We start from the raw sequence: 20,639 nt of genomic DNA on the forward strand, positions 1-20,639 counted from the left end.
CTACAGGAAACACACCTCAGAGACAAAGACAGATACTACCACAGAGTGAAAGCCTGGAAAATAAACTTTCCAAGCAAATGGTCAGAAGAAGCAAGCTGGAGTAGCCATTCTAATATCAAATAAAATCAATTTTCAACTAAAAGTTATCAAAAAAGGTAAGGAAACACACTTCATATTCATCAAAGGAAAAATCCACCAGGATGAATTCTCAATGCTAAATATCTATGCCCCAAATACAAGGGCACCTACATATGTAAAAGTAACCTTATTAAAACTCAAAACACACATTGCACCTCACACAATAATAGGAGGAGATTTCAACACCCCACTCTCATCAATGGACAGATCATGGAAACAGAAATTAAACAGAGACGTAGACAGACTAAGAGAAGTCATGAACCAAATGGACTTCACAGATATTTATAGAACATTCTATCCTAAAGCAAAAGGATATACCTTCTTCTCAGCTCCTCATGGTACTTTCTCCAAAATTGACCATATAATTGGTCAAAAAATGGTACTCAACAGGTACAGAAAGATAGAAATAATCCCATGGGTGCTTTCAGACCACCACGGCCTAAAGCTGTACTCCAATAACAATAAGGTAAGAACACCCACATATACGTGGAAGTTGAACAATGCTCTACTCAACGATATCCTCGTCAAGGAGGAAAGAAAGAAAGAAATTAAAGACTTCTTAGAATTTAATGAAAATGAAGGTACAACATACCCAAACTTATGGGACACAATGAAAGCTGTGCTAGGAGGAAAAATCATAGCTCTGAGTGCCTGCAGAAAGAAACAGGAGAGAGCATATGTTAGCCACTTGAGAGCACACCTAAAAGCCCTAGAACAAAAAGAAGCAAAGACACCCAGGAGGAGTAGAAGACAGGAAATAATCAAACACATAGCTGAAATCAACCAAGTAGAAAAAAAAAGGACCATAGAAAGAATCAACAGAACCAAAAGTTGGTTCTTTGAGAAAATCAACAAGATAGATAAACCCTTAGCCAGAATAAGGAGAGGACACAGAGAGTGTTTCCAAATTCACAAAATCAGAAATAAAAAGGGAGACATAACTACAGATTCAGAGGAAATTCAAAAAATCATCAGATCTTAATATAAAAGCCTATATTCAACAAAACTTGAAAATCTGCAGGAAATGGACAATTTCCTAGACAGATAACAGGTACCGAAGTTAAATCAGGAACAGATAAACCAGTTAAACAACCCCATAACTCCTAAGGAAATAGAAGCAGTCATTAAAGGTCTCCCAACCAAAAAGAGCCCAGTTCCAGATGAGTTTACTGCAGAATTCTATCAGACATTCATAGAAGACCTCATACCAATACTATCCAAACTATTCCACTAAATTGAAACAGATGGAGCACTACCAAATTCCGTCTATGAAGCCACAATTACTCTTATACCTAAACCACACTAAGACGCACCAAAGAAAGAGAACTTCAGACCAATTTCCCTTATGAATATCGACGCAAAAATTCTCAATAAAACTTTGGCAAACTGAATCCAAGAGCACATCAAAACAATCATCCACCATGATCAAGTAGGCTTCATTCCAGGCATACTGGGATGATTTAATATATGGAAAACCATTAATGTGATCCATTATATAAACAAACTAAAAGAAGAAAACCACATGATCATTTCATTAGATACGGAGAAACCATTTGACAAAATTCAACACCGCTTCGTGATAAAAGTCCTAGAAAGAACAGGAATTCAAGGCCCATACCTAAACATAGTAAAAGCCATATACAGCAAACCAGTTGCTAACATTAAATTAATGGAGAAAAACGTGAAGCAATCCCATTAAAATCACGGACTAAACTAGGCTGCCCATTCTCTACCTACTTATTCAATATAGTCTTTGTTCTAGCCAGAGCAATCAGACAAAAAAAGGAAATCAAGGTGATATATATTGGTAAAGAAGAAGTCAAAATATCACTATTTGCAGATGATATGATAGTATATTTAAGTGATCGCAAAAGTTCCACCAGAGAAATACTAAAGCTGATAAACACCTTCAGCAAAGTGGCCTGGAGTAAAATTAACTCAAATAAATCAGTAGCCTTCCTCTACACAAAAGAGAAACAAGCCGAGAAAAAAATTAGGGAAACGACACCCTTCATAATAGACCCAAACAATATAAAGTACCTCGGTGTGACTTTAATCAAGCAAGTAAAAGATCTGTACAATAAGAACTTCAAGACTCTGAAGAAAGAATTTGAAGGAGACCTCAGAAGATGGAAAGATCTCCCATGCTTATGGATTGGCAGGATTAATTTGTAAAAATGACCATTTTACCAAAAGCGATTTACCAAAAGATTCAATGCAATCCCCAACAAAATACCAATCCAATTCTTCAAAGAGTTAGACAGAACAGTTTGCAAATTCATCTGGAATAACAAAAAACCCAGGATAGCTAAAACTATTCTCAACAATAAAATGACTTCAGGGGGAATCACTATCCCTGAACTCAAGCAATATTACAGAGGAATATTGATAAAAATTGCATGGTATGGGTACAGATACAGACAAATAGACCAATGGAACAGAATTGAAGACCCAGAAATGAACCCACACTCCTATGGGCACCTGATTTTTGACAAAGGAGCCAAAACCATTCAATGAAAAATAGATAGCATTTTCAGCAAATGGTACTGGTTCAACTGGAGGTTAACATGTAGAAGAATGCAGATCAATCCCTGCTTATCACCCTGTACAAAGCTTTAGTCCAAGTGGATCAAGGACCTCCACATCAAACCAGATACACTCAAACTAATAGGAGAAAAACCACGGCAGCATCTTGAACACATGGGCACTGGAAAAAATTTCCTGAACAAAACACCAATGGCTTATGCTCTAGATCAAGAATTGACAAATGGGATCTCATAAAACTGCAAAGCTTCTGTAAGGCAAAGGACACTGTGTTTAGGACAAAATGGCAACCAACAGATTGGGAAACATTCTTTACCAATCCTACAACAGATAGAGGGCTTATATCCGAACTATACAAAGAACTATAGAAGTTAGACTGCAGTCAGACAAATAACTATTAAAAATGAGGTTCAGAACTAAACAAATGCTGGCAAGGATGTGGAGAAAGAGCAACACTCCTCCATTGTTGCTGGGATTGCCGACTGGTAAAACCATTCTGGAAATCAGTCTGGAGGTTCCTCAGAAAATTGGACATTGAACTACCTGAGGATCCAGCTATACCTCTCTTGGGCATATACCCACAAGATCCCCCAATATATAAAAAAAGACACGTGTTCCCCTATGTTCATAGCAGCCTTATTTATAATAGCCAGAAGCTGGAAAGAACCCAGATGCCCTTCAACAGAGGAATGGATACAGAAAATGCTGTACATCTACACAATGGAATATTATTCAGCTATCAAAAACAATACCTTTATGAAATTCATAGACAAATGGTTGGAACTGGAAAATATCGTCCTGAGTGAGGTAACCCAATCACAGAAAAACACACATGGTATGCACTCATTGATAAGTGGCTATTAGCCCAAATGCTTGAATTACCCTAGATGCATAGAACACATGAAACTCAAGCAGATGATCAAAATGTGAATGCCTCACTCCTTCTTTAAAAGGGGGAACAAGAATACCCTTGGCAGGGAATAGAGAGGCAAAGATTAAAACAGAGACAGAAGGAACACCCATTCAGAGACTTCCCCACATGTGGCCCATACATATACAGCCACCCAATTAGACAGGATGGATGAAGCAAAGAAGTGCAGGCCAACAGGAGCCGGATGTAGATCTCTCCTGAGAGACACATCCAGAATACAGAAAATACATAGGAGAATGCCAGAAGCAAACCACTGAACTGAGAACAGGACCCCTGTTGAGGAAATCAGAGAAAGAACTGGAAGAGCTTGAAGGGGCTTGAGACCCCATATGAACAACAATGCCAAGCAACTAGAGCTTCCAGGGACTAAGCCACTACCTAAAGACTTTACATGGACTGACCCTGGACTCTGACCTCATATGTAGCAATGAATATCCTAGTAAGATCAACAGTAGAAGGTAAAGCCCTTGGTCCTGTAAAGACTGAACCCCCAGTGAACGTGAGTGTTGGGGGGAGGGAGGCAATGGGCGGAGGGCGGGGAGGGGAACACACATAAATAAGGGGAGAGGGAGGGATTAGGGGGATGTTTGCCTGGAAACCGGGAAAGGGAATAACATTCGAAATGTAAATAAAAAATACTCAAGTTAATTAAAAAAAATAAAATTAAAAAAAAGAAAAGAAAAACAAGAGAAAATAAAACAGTACATCTGAGATAAAACAACACACACAAAAAAATAAGGCTGCTATTAAAAAAACAGAATGATAGAGAGAAAGAAAAAAGAAAGGGGGGGGAGAAAAAAATGAAGAAACAACCATCACTTTTCCTTAATATCTTTTAATATCAGTGAACTCAATTCTCTAATTCAAAGACATACACTGACTTACTGTATATGTAAAAAGGATACAGCATTTTGCTGCATACAGGAAAAGCACCTCAGTGACAAAGACAGACACTACCTCAGAGGAAAAGCCTGGAAAAAAAATTCTAAGCAAATCATTCCATGAAGCAAACAGGAGTAGCCATTGTAATATCGAATAAAATTGACTTTCAACCAAATATTATCAAAAAAGATAAGGAAGGACACTTCATAATTGGCAAAGGAAAAATCTACCAAGATAAACTCTCAATTATGAACACTAATTTTCCAAATGTGTAGTCACAACTTCCCCCTTTCATAAAGAAAACTTTAATAAGCTCAAAGAACACAATGCAACTCACACAAAAATCTTGGGAGATTTCAACACCCCATTTTTAGCAATGGATAGATCTTGAAGCAGTAAACAAAGAGAGACATAGTGGAACTAACAGAAGTTATGAACCAAATGGATTTAGCAGACATCAGTAAAACACGTAATCCTAAAACAGAATAATGTACTTTTTTTCTGTGCATTTCATCATAGCTTCTATGACTTTGATCATATAATTTGTTACAAAACAGGGCTTAAGAGATGCAAAAAGTTTGAAATAATCCCATGCATCCTATCAGATCACCGTGGACTAAGACAGGTCTTCAATAAGAACAAAAAACAACAGAAAGCTAGCTTGTACATCGAAGCTAAACAATGCTTTACTCAGTGATAACATGGAAGAATTAGAGACATTAAAGACTTTTTGGAACTTAATTAAAATGAAAGTACAACATACCCAAACTTATTAGACAAAATCAAAGCAGTCTTAGGAAAACTCATGGCACTGATAGCTTCCAAAAAGAAACTGGAGAGAGCAAAAACTAGCACCTTGACATCACACATGATGTCCGAAGACAAAAAGAAGGAAATTCGCCCAAAAGGAGTAAAGAGTAGAAAATGAATAATTCAGGGAAGAAACTGACCAAGTAGAAACAGAAAGAACTATACAAAGAATCTACAAAATAAGGAGCTGATTCTTTGAGAAAATCAACAGGATAGATAAACCCTTAGCAAGACTAATGAGAGAGCACAGAGACAGTATCCAAATTAACAAATTCAGAAATGAAATTAGATGCATAACAACAGAAACTGATGACATTCTAAAATTAATCAGATCCTACTACAAAAGCTTACACTCAACCAAACTGTAAAATCTGGATGAAAAGGACAATTATCTAGACAGATACCATGTGCAAAGCTAATTAAGGATCGGATAAACCATCTAAAATTCCCATAACCCATAAAGAAATAGAAGCAGTCATTAAAAATCTCCAAACCAGAAAATGTCCAGAACCATAAAGGTTTACTGTAGAATTTCATCAAACCTTCAAAGAAGACCTAATACCAATATACTTCAAAATATTCCAAAAAATAGAAGTAGAAGGATCATTACTCAATTTGCTCTATGAAACCACAATTACGCTTACACCTAAACCACACAAAGATGCAAAAAAGAGAACCAATTTCACTTAAGAATATTGATGTGAAAATACTCAATAAAATTTTCTCACACTGAATGAAAGAACACAACAAAAATGATCATCCATCGTCATCAAGTAGGATTCATTCCAGGGATGCAGGGATGGTTCAATATATAAAATTCCAACAAAGCAATTCATTATGTTATCAAACTCAAAGGAAAAAAATACACATAGTCGTATAATTAGATGCTGACAAAGCATTTGTCAAAATTCAAACCCCTTCATGATAAAATTCTTGGAAAAACTGGGAATTGACAGCCCATATCTAAACATAGTAAAAGCAATATACATCAAACCAGTGGCTAACATCAAACTAAATGGAGTGAACCTTGAAGCAATCCCACTAAAATCAGGGACTACACAAGGCTGCTCACTCTCTCCCTACATATTCAGTATAGTACTTAAAGTCCTAGCCAGAGTTAATAGACAAAAATTAAAGAGGTGAATGGGATACAAAATAGAAAGCAAGTCGTTAAAATATCACTATATCCAGATTATATGCTAATAATTGAAGTGACCCCAAAATTCCACCAGAAAACTCTTACAGCAGAAAAACAACTTCAGCAAAGTGAGTAGATATTAAATTAATTCATCAAATCATTACCCTTTGCCTACTCAATGGATAAGTGGAAAGAAATTTGGGAAATACACCTTTTGCCATAGTCACAAATAATATAAAATGTCTTGGGATGATTCCAACAAAGCAAGTAAAACATCTGTATGACAAGAACTTCAAGTCTCTGAAGAAAGAATTCAAAGATCTCAGAATATGGAAAGACCACCCATGTTCATGGATTGGCAGGGTTAATATAGTAAAATTAGTCATCTTGCTGAAAGCAATCTACAGATTCAATGCCATTCCCATCAAAATACCAAGTCAGTTCTTCTCAGACTATAAGAATGTTTTGCAAATTCATTGGAATAACCAAATACCCAACATAGGAAAACTATTCTAAATAATAAAAGAACTTCTTGTGTAATCATCATTTCTATCCTCAAGCTGTTTTACAGATCAATAGTAATAAAACACTTTTTGGTATTGGTACCTAGACAGGCAGGTAGATCAATGGAATATAATTGAAGACCTAGAAATGAACGCACAGATCTATGGTCAATTGATTTTTGACAAAGGAGCTAAAAACTTTCCAATGGGGGAAAAAACAGCGCTTTCAACAAATGGTGTTGATTCAACTGGATGTTGGCACTTACAAGAATGCAATTTTATCCATTATTACCTCCTTTTGCAAAACTCAAGTCCAAGGGGATCAAGAACCACCACATAAAACCGGATATATTCAAACTAATAGAAGAGTAATTGGGGAAGAGCCATGAAGACATGGGCACAGAGGAAATTTCCTGCACATAACAACAATGACTTATATCCAAGATCAAGAATTGACAAATGGGATCTCATAAAACTGGAAAGCTTCTGTAAGTGAAAGGATACTGTCAATAGGACAAATTGGCTACCTACAGATCGGGAAAATACTTTTTTTCCAATCCTACATTAAATAGATAACAATGTCTAATTCATAAAAAAAACTCAAACGGTTAGATTCCAAAGAAACCAAGAATCCTATTAAAAATGGAGTACAGAGCTAAACAAAGAATTCTCAACTGAGGAACATTGAATGGCTGAGAAGCACCTAAAGAAATGTTCAACATTCTTAGTCATAAGGGAAATGCAAATCATAATGACCCTGAGATTCCACCTCACACCAGTCAGAATGCCTAAGATCAAAAACTCAGGTGGCAGTACGTACTGGCAAGGATGTGAAGAAAGAAGAACACTCTTCCATTGTTGGTAGGATTTCAACACAACCACTGTGGTAATCATTCTGGAGTCTCCTCAGAAAACTGGACATAGTACTCCCTGAGACCAAGCTATACTACCTTTTGATATATATCCAAAATATGCTCCAAAATATAACAAGGACACATATTCCTCTCTATTCTTGCAGCCTTACATATAATAGCTAGAATCTTTGTCCCACAGTTATCTGGCAGTAACCAGGTATGTCTGACTCACTATAAAAAGGGTTGTATGAAGGGGATAGGATATAGCCACAGGAGGAAAGATAGAGACAAAGTATGGGGCAGACACTGAAGGAAAGATGATCCAGAGACTGCCCCATGGTTTTTCGTTCAATATACATTTACCAAACCCAGTCACTATTGAACATGTTAAGAAGTCGATGCTGACAGTAGCCTGATATAGCTGTTTCCTTAGAGGATCTGACAGACCTAACAAACAAAAAATTAAATGTTACCAGTAAACCATTAGACTGAGAATATCGTCTTTAATGGAGGAGTTAGAGAAAGGACTGAAACAACTATAGGGATTTACAATGCCATTAAAAGAAGAATATCGACCAACCAGATCCCCAGCGTTCCAAGGTATTAATACATCAAAGAGTATGGATGAAAGACCCATGGATTCAGCCTCATATGTATGCATAAGATGGCATCCTTGGACATCAATGGGAGGAAAGGGCCTTGGTAATGTTAAGGCTAAAAGCCCCAGAGTAGGGGAATGCCAGGTCTTGGAAGAGGGAGGGAATGGATAGGTGTTTGAAGAGCATCTTCATAGAAGCAGCGGGAGGGGGAAAGGGATAGGTAGTTTCTGGTGGGGAAACAAGGGAAGCAGATAACATTTGAAATGTAAATAAAGAAAATATCCAATAGAAGAAAAAAATCTAAATCCATCTCTAAACCAGTCACAGCCCCAAAGGTTCAGCAATTGACACTTGACTGATTATTTATTGAGTAATCATAAGTTTATCTTTGTAGGATGATGTCATACAGGTGAAGGCAGGTCCAAGATAGAACAAGGTCTGTCATTGGATGAGAAGGAAGGATAGGCATGGGTAGAAAACTTGAGGGAAGAGGAGGAGACTGGAACAGAAGGAGACTGGGGAAGAAGACATTGAGAGAACATCAAGGCAGAGGTTAAGTTTCCACTCTGTGTATTTACAGGTTGTTACAAATGTTCTTAAGGGATGGAAGTGTAAAGGGCTTTTGTATGTTCAGGTGGGCAATTATATCTTATCAATTGGATCACAGGTTATTATGAAGTGTTTTCTTTCTTGTGGCGAATTAAGTATAAAGAATATGTGGCGACTGGGACACTAAGCTGCCACGGAATTGAGATGTATATTTCTGGCATGGTGGCAGCCTGCCTTAGGAACTGGAGGGGTAGAGAGATTGTTGCCAAGCTCAGAGAGAGGCCAATGGCAGTGTGATATGGGATGGAACGATGCGGGTCAGAGGCTTTGCTGACTGGGATGAAGATATCAGTGAGATATCTTGGAGCACTGTGGTGACAGACATAGTGGGGGTAAAGGACAGCTTGTATTTTAGAATTTTACAACAACATATCTTCACAGTTCTTGGATTTCCTTTAGAAAAAAAAATCTCAGAGTTCCCAGGACTAATCCACCAACCAAAGAATACACATGTAGGTACCCATGGCTCCAGCTGCATTGTCGCAGTCATTGCTTTATCTGGCTTCAATGGGAGGAGAGACCCTTGGTCTTGTGGTGACTTGATTCCTCAATATAGGGGAATAATAGTGCAGTGAGGAGGGCCGGGTTGAAGGGGTAGGAACACCCTCATAGAAGCAGAGGGAGAGGTATGGAATATGGGGTTTACAGAGGGGAAACTGAAAAAGGGAATGACATTTGTAATGTAAATAAATAAAATAACTACCAAAAAAATTCCAACCAAAGAGTTATATCAGGTATTATCTGTCTTCTTTTTCAAGATTTGTTTTTATGTGTATGTGTGTGTGTGCGCATGTGTGTGTCCATTTACATGTGCATTTGCAGGTGTGTATGTTTGAGCATGAATGCAAACACATACTCCACGTGTGTAAAGTGGCCTCAGAGATCAGTAGAGATATTTATATCCTCCCAGTAGGGGTCAGAGGTGGTTGTGAGCCTGCCCATATGGATGCTGAAAACTGAAATCTTGGTTCCCCAGAAACCCAGATGTGTTGTTAAGTCCTGATGTGCTCTCCAGCTCCTGTCTCCACCTTCATGGTGGGCAGTAAGTATCCCTTAAGTTGCTCCCTTCTGACCTGCACTACTATAATTATCATCAGGCTCTTCATGAAAAAGCCTTGTGTCAAGATTCCTCATGGCTTCCACACTTCTCATACTGAGAACAGATTCCTGGAGATTTTCTGACCTCCCCCCATTCTCCTCCCTCTCTCTGTGTGTGTTTGTGTATGTGTGTGTGTGTGTGTGTGTGTGTATGTGTGTGTGTGTGTGTGTGTGTGTGTTGTTCTCTAGTATGTGTGCATATTTGCAAACAAATGTGTACTGGCTAAAAGACAACCTCAGATGTTCCTCCTGGAAATCAACTTTATTTTTAATATTTGGTCCCTTATCGGCCTTAAACTTAACTAGTGAGGTTAGTCTGGCTGGCAAATGATTGAATGGATCATTTGACTCCATCATACCAGCACAAGAAATACAGTCTTGCAAAACTATGGACAGTTCTGCTTCTACCTCATCATAGATTCTGGGGGATTGTATTCAATCCCTCCTTCCTTCCCCCCAAATCTCCTTCCTTTAAGAGATTGCTACACTGACTTAGCAAGCACAAAAAACCATGCCCATATCATGGCCACTGATTCATCTTCTTTTAATATAAAAGGCTTCTTGTCACAATGAGCTAATAAAGGCATCACGTGTATGAATTAGACAACTCCTTCAAATCTTTGTCCCAAACTATATATGTCTCAATGAACTTTTACACCATTGAACAAACATTCTGAAGTGTGGACCTTCACTTTGTATTTTGTACTGTTATCACTAATTACATGTTAAAACCCTTGTCCACCACAAAGAAAAATAAATGACAAGGGATTTAATGCTAAAAACTAACGAAAAATTAGCTTTATTTCATCTTTACCACTCACAACTCATATATCTTTACCGCCAATCGTTTTTTTCTAAATGTATACCATTATGCACACATTTGTGTGTGTTTGTGTGTGTGTGTATATGTGTGTGTGTGTGAATGTTTGTACATATTATAGGCTAGATCAAAAATGAGGGGAAATGTGATTACTATTTTATTTTATTTTTCTGACTTGGGTCCCCTTCCTTAATATAGTACAATCTAAGTCTATCAAATTCCTGAAAATTTTGTGATTTTCTTCTACATAAAGCTGACTGGTAGTCTATTTTTACATATTTTCAATATTTCTTCATCTACAGATTTTAAAGAAAGTATCTTTTCCTTTAAGATCCTCTTATGCCATGTGTGATATGTTGCACTGAAGCCTTTTAGTAGTCTTGAGGCTCTTTCTTCAAAATTTCATCCTGGGGGAAAGTATGTGTCAGTACCTTCATAACCAAGTGTGGTGCTGCTCTTTTGCATTTTGTAGCAATAAGGATTAGGTAACTGCACAGTTTTCTGTTGGATTACATTCAGAGAAACCCTGGCCTTTAGATTCTGCATGCCTATATCCACAGGTGTAACTGAGTAGAATATTAAACATCTTAATGACTTTACGTACTAAGCAAACATAGAGAGTGCATAAGAAGGTGTGTAACACTCTTGTGTTTTTACATTTTCATTGGACTGGAGGACAAGAAAAAAATTGATCCAAATAAGCTCCTGTAAATAGTAATAGTAAGTATGACATTGAAAAGCAATGTCTAAGCTATGAGATGGATTTGCTGCTCTTAAAGGGCCAGTCCCCAGAAAGTACATAGTTCATCAAAAAACAAACAAACAAACAAACAAAAAGAAAAACAAAACAAACAAACAAAAAACCTCAAGAGTCCCAAGAGTTTCTCCAAGAATCCTCTCCAACACCACACTTTAGGTAACTTTGAGATAAATCTGACTCTGAATATTGTTTGAGATGGAAGAAATGAAAAGAAAGTCAAGGGTAATTTATATCTGTGACTGATAACTTCCTGTTGCAGGGGACTCCAGCATGGACCAACTGCCTGGACCCCTCCCACTGATCAATAGCACCCAGAGATGCTTTATGCCAATACTTAAGAGAATACTGGCCAGGAAATGAGGGTTTTCATAAGCTCTGCAACCTCACCTTAAACATCCTCAACATTAACTACCATTACTACAATGGTACTCTGTCAAGACTATCATCATCATCATCATCATCATCATCATCATCATCATCATCAACAACAACAACAACAACAACAACAACAACAACAACAACCCTGAAACACATAAGTGCAGATGTTCAATCCTGATTTGCTGATTCTATTCCAATATTTGTATATGGAATGTCACCTGCTCTGGGTAGAAAGCAAAACAGGCAGGGCTTAGGGCATCGTCTAAAATTCACTAATGGGGTTTTGTGGTGGCTTTAGGACCTGTATATGTATATGTGTGTGTGTGTGTGTGTGTGTGTGTGTGTGTGTGTGTGTGTGTGTGTATGGGGGATATGGCTTTTCATAGAAAGACTCGTGTTTATTTATGTCCTAAATTATTGTATCATCACATATAACTAGGTTAATAAATGGAGTTCCAAGAAGAAATACCGCTGGGTCATTTAAATGAGAAATGTCCCATAGTTTCTGGAACTTGGTATTTCAACCATAGCTGATGGCACACTTGTGGGAGGTTTAGGATGTGCTGCAGCCTTGCATATCTCTTGGTGTGGGCATTAAGAGTATAAAGCCTCAAGCTACTTTCCATTCTCTTTCTCCTTGATGCTGACTGTTGAGTGTGCTGGTATATTTCACCACCAGTGTGGACGTATTCCTCTAAAACTGTTACCACATTTAAACTCTCTTCTATAAGCTGTTTTTCCCATGATGTTCTCTCACTTTTCTAAGTAACTAATACAGACTTCTAGTTTGTAAAATTTCTAATATCAAAGAAGCATGGAGGAAAGAAAAAACTTTCATGGGGGATAGGAAGATAGCTCACTTGATCAAATACTTGTCATCTAAGTAAAAGGGCTTTAGTTCAATTCCTAAAACCCATATAATAAAAGCCAGATGTGGTGGCACATCCACACTGGGGAGATAAAATGTCATGGAACATTGGATTTTTCTGATGAAACATTATAATTTTTCTAGGATATTAAGGGCAGTGAATGTCCCTGTCTCAAAGAACCCAAGGCAGATAAGAGATGATGAGTGATTTCCAAGGTTTGTATTTGACCGCCACATGCAAGCACATATGCATATGAACCTATAGTGTACATGTACACACATGAACACACAAAAACAAAAAGAAAAGAGCGAAGCATTTCATCTTAGTTACTTTTCTCTTGTTATAAAAAATACCATAGTTAAGGTGATTTATAGGTAGAAGGGTTTACTTGTGGGTTATACTTGTAGAGGAATAAGAGTCCATTACAGTTAGTGGTATAATGGTCAGAACAAACCTGCTTGTGCAGAAGCTGAGAGCCAATATCCCAAAAGGTAAACAGATGGCAGAAAGAGTACACTACAAATGGTGTGTGCCTTTTGACAAGGTAAAGCCCAATCACAGTGACATACTTCTTTTCCTAAGACAATATCACATAAGCTCCCCCAAAAACCAGCACCAACAAGGGACCAAGTTTGCATATGCTTGAGATTATGGAAAACATCTCATTCAAACTACCACACAGGTGTGAACTATTTAATCAACAGATAATTTTCGATTGTGTGTTGTACTATTTGTGTTTATTTGGCTTAATACATGCATTTGGAAACTCTGATCCTTATTCTTGCATTACAAGTGTACTTAACTGTTATTTTCATTTGCTTCCATGGTCTCTGGAATGTAGTGATAGTAAAAAAGGAACAGAAATATTTGCACTGGTGAAAGTATTTGATCCAGATTACAGGTTTTGACATACCAGCTGCTGCTCTTAGAAGGGCATAGAGTTGTCTTCTCATTGTCTTTTAAAATCCCCCCTCCTTATCTGTGGGAAATTAGAAGATCATTATTACTGGCAAGACACCTGCTTCACATAAAAAGCCTGGAGTTTGCAGCAATCAGCAATGAGAGCTGCCTTGTAATTGGCTCATAAGAACAGCAAGGTATAGAAGCAGTTATGGCCTTCTCAATTTGCTTGTTCATTAGTAGGAACTCATTAAAGATGTAGGCAAATTAAAGTGTAAATAAGGAGTCTCATTCTCCATAATTACAACTGTATATCTACTGCTTGTTTCCAGCATTCAGATGAAACACTCACTGTACCCAGGCCATTTGAACAATGCTCTGTGTGTTTTCATAGAAAACTGTGTCCATAAACCTCAGGACAGTTTTAGAAAATGACCTATTATTGTCAGAACAGTGTGGTATAAACTCCATAAATGTCAGTGGATCCAAGCCAGCATACACTGAATATGCTTAAATGGTGTTGCACCATTGAGTCCCATTCCTGAAGCCTCTTGAATACATAGCTCTAACTGGGTGATAAATGTAGGGTATCCTTGCACATTATTTTTCTGCAATGACAACAATTTGGAAGGAACCCAGAAAGATTGTTAGGGTATGATGGCTCCCATACTAGCCAAAGTAAAAAGAGCTTAAAGATGAATAAAGACCTGCACCAAAATATGGTTAAACTGATGCCATTCTTTGACCTGTGTATGCATGAAACATGAACAAAGAACAAGCATACACACATTCATACACACACACGAAAAAGAACAGAAAAGAAAATTATCTATATTCTTACATTGTTTTTTCTAAGGAGAGAAACCAACAAAATATATTCATGCAGATAATGTACCAAATGAGAGAACGAAGTATGATTCCACCAAAGTCTACTGTGTGAAATCAGTGATGTTATTGGGCTTACTAATACAGAAAAAGATTGAGGGCTTACTTATACCTCAAACAGCTACATTACTAAAATTCTTAGTTCAGTATAGAGGACCTCATGGAAGTCACATTAAGAAGTCCCAATTACAATGAGCATTCCAGATTCTACAAATGCTAGTATTGCTCAAGATCATGTGAAGGTGAATTAAGGTAAGACAGAGTGATGGCTAGACGTCTTGGTAAGGACTGTGAGAAGTTCCCACTCTGTTCTCTAGTGTGAGGTGCCAATAGTTCCATTACAGTTATTATAGACCCAGCCATCCCAGTGATCTGCTCCTTAGGGACCAATGCTATTGGGCCAAGATAGTTGGGACTCTGAGATGGTAATTGTATAAGCATGTTATTTACAGAAGAAGTGAAGCATAGTAGAACATATATTCTCAAAGGACTTGGAAAAAAACAAAACAAAACAAAAACAAAAACAAAAAACAAAACAAAACAAAAAAAACCCCACTGTCATACCTGTTCTAATTACTTTCCTACAAATCCTACCACTGTTTAGATGTGAATCCTTGTATTGCTTTGCATGTCACATTGTTGAGACAAAATGCTGGAGAATAGGCAAATTTAAATAGGACAAAGTGTTTATTTTGGCTCACAGTTGAGGGTTCATCATATTGTGGTGTGTAAGACATGGTAGCAGATGCATGAGGAAGTCATTTATTTTGAATCGACAGTCAGGAAGCAAACCAAGATGAATGCTGTGCTCAGCTTACTTCCTCCTTCTCATTCAGTTCAGGATTCCCATAGGTACAACAGTGTCCCCCACATTTGAGGCAGGTTTTTATTTGTCAGCTACTTTAATATGATAATTCTTCATATATGACAGTTGGCTTGGTTCCAAGTGATTTTACATCCTGACACTTGGGCAATAGTAAGCATGTCAAACATAATTTCAAAGTTACACTATCTGCTAACATGTAACACAGAAGAGACAGAATGTATTTAGCCAATCTCCAGACATTAGCATAAGTAATACCATGTTAGAGGCATAATTATGACTTTTAAAATCCAGGCCCCAATACCGGCTAAAATGAAAAGAAAGACAGGATTCATCCAAGACTTAGCCCATATTTCCAGGAAAGTCCGGAAATGTACTAACCTTTGTTATTTGCTTCTGTATTTCTGTTTCTTGCTACCTAAAGTGTGACAAACAGGGTCTGGTTTTATGCATAAAAGAAAAAAAGTTTCAAAGGTTCCAGGATTCCTGATTTAGACAAGTTCTTCTAAGAGCTACAGGCCAGCAATAAGTACTTTATTCTTTTTTTTTTCTAGCCAGCTTTAAGAGAATGGTTGAGTGTTCTCTTTTGGAATCCCTTCACAATGCTCTGCAGGAAATGGTAAGATCCCCAGAGACTGAAATGATGCTGGGATACTGGGTATCTTAAATTACCTCTGGATCTAAAATAGAGAGAAATCAGAAAGTTCCTTGGGGAAGCACACCCTGAGATGTTTAAGGGTTCCACAAACTTTTCTGACTTCAAGTCCAGACTCCCCACCCCTCTACCGTAAAATAAAAAATAACAGCAAGACATGTAAAACTGGCAAATTTGAATGACTCTTTATGATGCCTCCTACACAGGACACATATTAAAGAGTGGGCATAACCCCAATTCAAGATCCAATATCAGTGGATTGTGCGGTTTATGTTTGTGGGGTGGCCAGCTCTGGCTATCTTTATACTTTTCTTGACTGTATTTCTCTCTTTGTGTTGGTCAGTTTCATTTTGGTTAAAGAACCAAATCTAAAATAAAAGGAGGAGTAATCAATCCCAAGACCACTGTCAAAAGCACCAACTCTGCCCATAAAGTCGTGTACTACTTCTGGTAAGCTCATGATCCTCCCTCTGGTAGAGGGAGAGATATTGCACAGTCAAGGCTGGCTTAGTAAAGCACAACCAAAAAGGATTTTGCAGAAAAAGATTTCTCACCCAGAATACTCCAGATCTTCTGTGAGATAGATTGGTCCTCCATTGAAGTCATTTAGCTATTGAGGAATTGCCAGATGGTTCAGTCCATTTAGAACATGGGGACTGGAGGCCCAACCCACGCAGTTTCTGTATATTGACCAGGGGATTTCTCTGGTGCAAAACTGACCTCCCTGACTGAAAACCTGTGCCCTCATGTACCTGAATCCTTTTGATTTGCCAAGAAACAGAGCAACACAGAATTCAGACTGTTCTCTCCGTACCCCTGGAAGCAGTTATATTTTCTCCTCTCTGTGGTCCAGCATAGGACCAGTCATGTTTTGGAAAAGAATAAGAGGTCTCCTGTCCAAGACTTTGCAGGAAGAAGTAGCCTCCTGTACCTGAGTCCCCACTTCCCTCCGTATACAAAGAGTGACTCTGAATATGGGATCTTTTAAGAATATCCCTGTAATCATCTCTGGATTGCTTAACTGTCAAGAATAGTCAATTCTCTACACATATAATTCTCAAAGTTGAACGTAGAGTCCACCAATGTGATTTTAGTAGAAAAGTGAGAGAGGGAGAGGGAAAAGGAGGGGGAGAGGGAGGGGGAGAGGGAGGGGGAGAGAGAGACTAACATATGAAATAATCCAGTTCGGAGAGACCGAAGCTGAAGCTATGAGGCATTTTTGAAAAAACAAAAGTGTGGTGCATAATATAAGGTAGATGTTATGTAAATGACATACAAAGATTCAGGACTCTTGTCCCCTGTACATTTTACAGTAACACATTTGTTCCAGCATTTTAGAAATGCCTTCCTTGTCCTGAGTAAACTTTCTCTATTTCTTTTACTATCAGGTATCATTGTTTTAATTATTTTTTCCAAAACAAAGAATCCTAGAAATATAAGCTCATGTCCTCTTAATACAGACCCATGCCCATAAATGAGCTTCTTGGAAACAATCCAGGACCACCTTTATGCTTCCTGATTTCGGAAATCTCTGGCTGGGTATGCAGAACTACATTTCTTATAAGTTCTGATGTAGGTATTGAAATGGTTTGGTCAGAATTTTAATAATATCAAAGGGATTATAATGCTGAGGGCCATTCTAAAAAGGTTGTAAATCAACAAACATTTTCAATACACTGGCAGCACAACATAGATGGGTTACAAAAAAGCAGGGAAATCTCTGCTGGAAGCCAGAGATGCTGTCTAGTGACATTTTCATTCTTTCTTTCTTTGTTTCTTTGTTTCTTTGTTTCTTTGTTTCTTTGTTTGTTTGTTTGTTTGTTTCTTTCTTTCTTTCTTTCTTTCTTTCTTGCTGGATGCTAAAGTGTCTGTTCACACATTCCAAAGAATTCAACAAAAACTCATAGCAGGTCACAAAAAAATTAATGATAAATGGACATCCTGCTAAAAATTACTAAACATAACATGTAAGGAGTATGAATATTTTAAAAAGAGTAAAAAATATCTTTCAAGCTTCAATAAAAAAGCTACTCAACTAACCATGCTCCCTTGTTATCTTGGTCATCATTAAATATTAATCTACTAATTTTACCTTGCAAAGAATGTTATAGGAAACATATATATTAAAAGCCAGATTAAATAAACCAGAATTTCAAAATTGAGAGAATATAAAGGTTACAGAGATGACTCAATTGATAAAATATGTATTCATATGTAAAAACCTGAGTCAATTCCCTGCATGTTATGTAAACACACAGGCACAGGCATGGTAGCTTATCCTTATAACCACAGTGCTGGAGAGGTAGATTCATGGTAACCTCTGAAGCTTTCAAGTTAGGCAGTAACAGGGAGAAACCTTGCCTAAAAAATAAAGGGGGCATGGAGAGTATAGGTAGATATTGACAGAAAACAACACCTGAGATTGACCTCTATCCTCCGAAAACTCCCCAACACACACACACACACACACACACACACACACACACACACACACACACAAATTTCAACAATAAAAAATAGTTAAATGCACTCAGATATTTTATAATCAGAAAAAAAGTGCAACTATGAAAATTGATCTTCCAGAGTTACTTTGGCACAGAATTATACTGATGTGACATTAAAAGCAATTGAGCAAATTGTATTTTCTTGCGTTAGTTGTGTTTGTAATGAAAAAAATAGGCATCCTTCATTTGTAGAAGGAATGAACTACTTAAGGGACATTTAAAGCAAAAAGGACTATACAAAGAATAAGCAAAACCAGGAGCTAGATCTTTGAGAAAATCAAAAAGATAGATAAACCCAGATTATCCAGAGGGCACACAGAGTATATCCAAATAAACAAAATCAGAAATGCAAAGGGAGGCATAAAAACAAAATAAGAGGAAATTCAAAAAAATCAACAGATCCTACTAGAAAAGCCTATATTTAACAAAAATGAAAAATCTGACTGAACTGGACAATTTTCTAAACAGATACAAGGTAACAAAGTTAAATCGGGATCAGATAAACCATCCAAACAATCGCATAACTCCTACAGAAATACAAGGAGTTTTTAAAAGTCTCCCAAACAAAAGGAACCCAGGACAAGATGGCTTTACTACAGAATTCTATTAGACCTTCATAGAAGACCTCATACCAACACTGTACAAACTATACCACAACATAGAAACAGAAGGTACACTTCCCATTCCTTCTATGAAGTCACAATTACACTTATACCTAAACCACACAAAGGGCCAGCAGAGACAGAGAACTTCAGATCAATTTCCCTTAGGAATATCAATGCAAAAATACTCAATAAAATTCTCTCGAACCTAATTCAAGAACACATCAAAAGGATCATCCATCATGATCAAGTAGGCTTCATCGCAGGGATGCAGGGATGGTTTAATAGTCAGAAATTCATTAACATAATGGACTATGTAAACAAAATCAAAATGAGAAAAAAAACCATGATCATTTCATTAGATGCTGAGAAATTGTTTGACAAAGTACAGTACCTTTTTAGGAAAAAAGTCCTGGAAAGATCAGGAATTCAATGCTCATACAGAAACATAGTAAAAGCAATACACAGCAAACCAGTAGCCAACATTAAACCAAATGGAGAGAAACTTGAAGCAATCCCACTAAAATCAGGGATTAGACAAGGCTGCCCCTTCCCTCCCTACTTATTCAGTGTAATTCAGTGTAGTCCTAGCCAGAACAATCAGATAATGAAAGGAGGTCACAGGGAAAAAAGTGGAAAGAAAGAACTCAAATATTGCTATATGCAGATGATATGATAGTCTACATAGATGATACCAAAAGTTCCACTAGAGAATTAATAAACCTGACAACCAACTTCAGCAAAGTAGCTGGGTATAAAATTAACTCAAACAAATCAGTTGCCTTCCTCTATTCAAAGGATAGACAGGCTGAGAAAGACGTTGGGTAAAGATACCCTTCACTACAGTCACAAATAATGTAGAATACCTCTGTGTGGTTCTAACCAAACAAGTGGAAGATTTGTATGACAAGAATTTCAAGTCTTTGATGAAAGATCTCAGAAGACAGAAAGATCTCCCATGCTCATGGATTGGCAAGATTAATATAGTAAAAAATGTCCGTTTTGCCAAAAGCAATCTACACATTCAATGCAATCACCATCAAAAGTACAACTCAATTCTTCTAGAGTTAGAAAGAGCAATTTGCAAAATATTTTGGAATACCAAGAACCCAGAAGAGAGAAAACTGTCCTCAACAATAAAACAACGTCTGGGGAAATCACCATCCTGACATCAAGCAGTAATACAGAGCAATAGTGATAAAAACTGTATTAGTAAGAGGCAGGCAGGTAGATCAGTATAATAGAATTGAAGACCCAGAAATGAACCCATACACCTATGGTCACTTGATCTTTGACAAAGGAAAAGAAACCATACATTGTAAATAAAATATCATTTT

This window comes from Rattus norvegicus, chromosome 5 (assembly GCF_021556685.1).
Source record: "Rattus norvegicus strain SHRSP/BbbUtx chromosome 5, alternate assembly SHRSP_T2T, whole genome shotgun sequence".
Classification (NCBI taxonomy): Eukaryota; Metazoa; Chordata; class Mammalia; order Rodentia; family Muridae; genus Rattus; species Rattus norvegicus.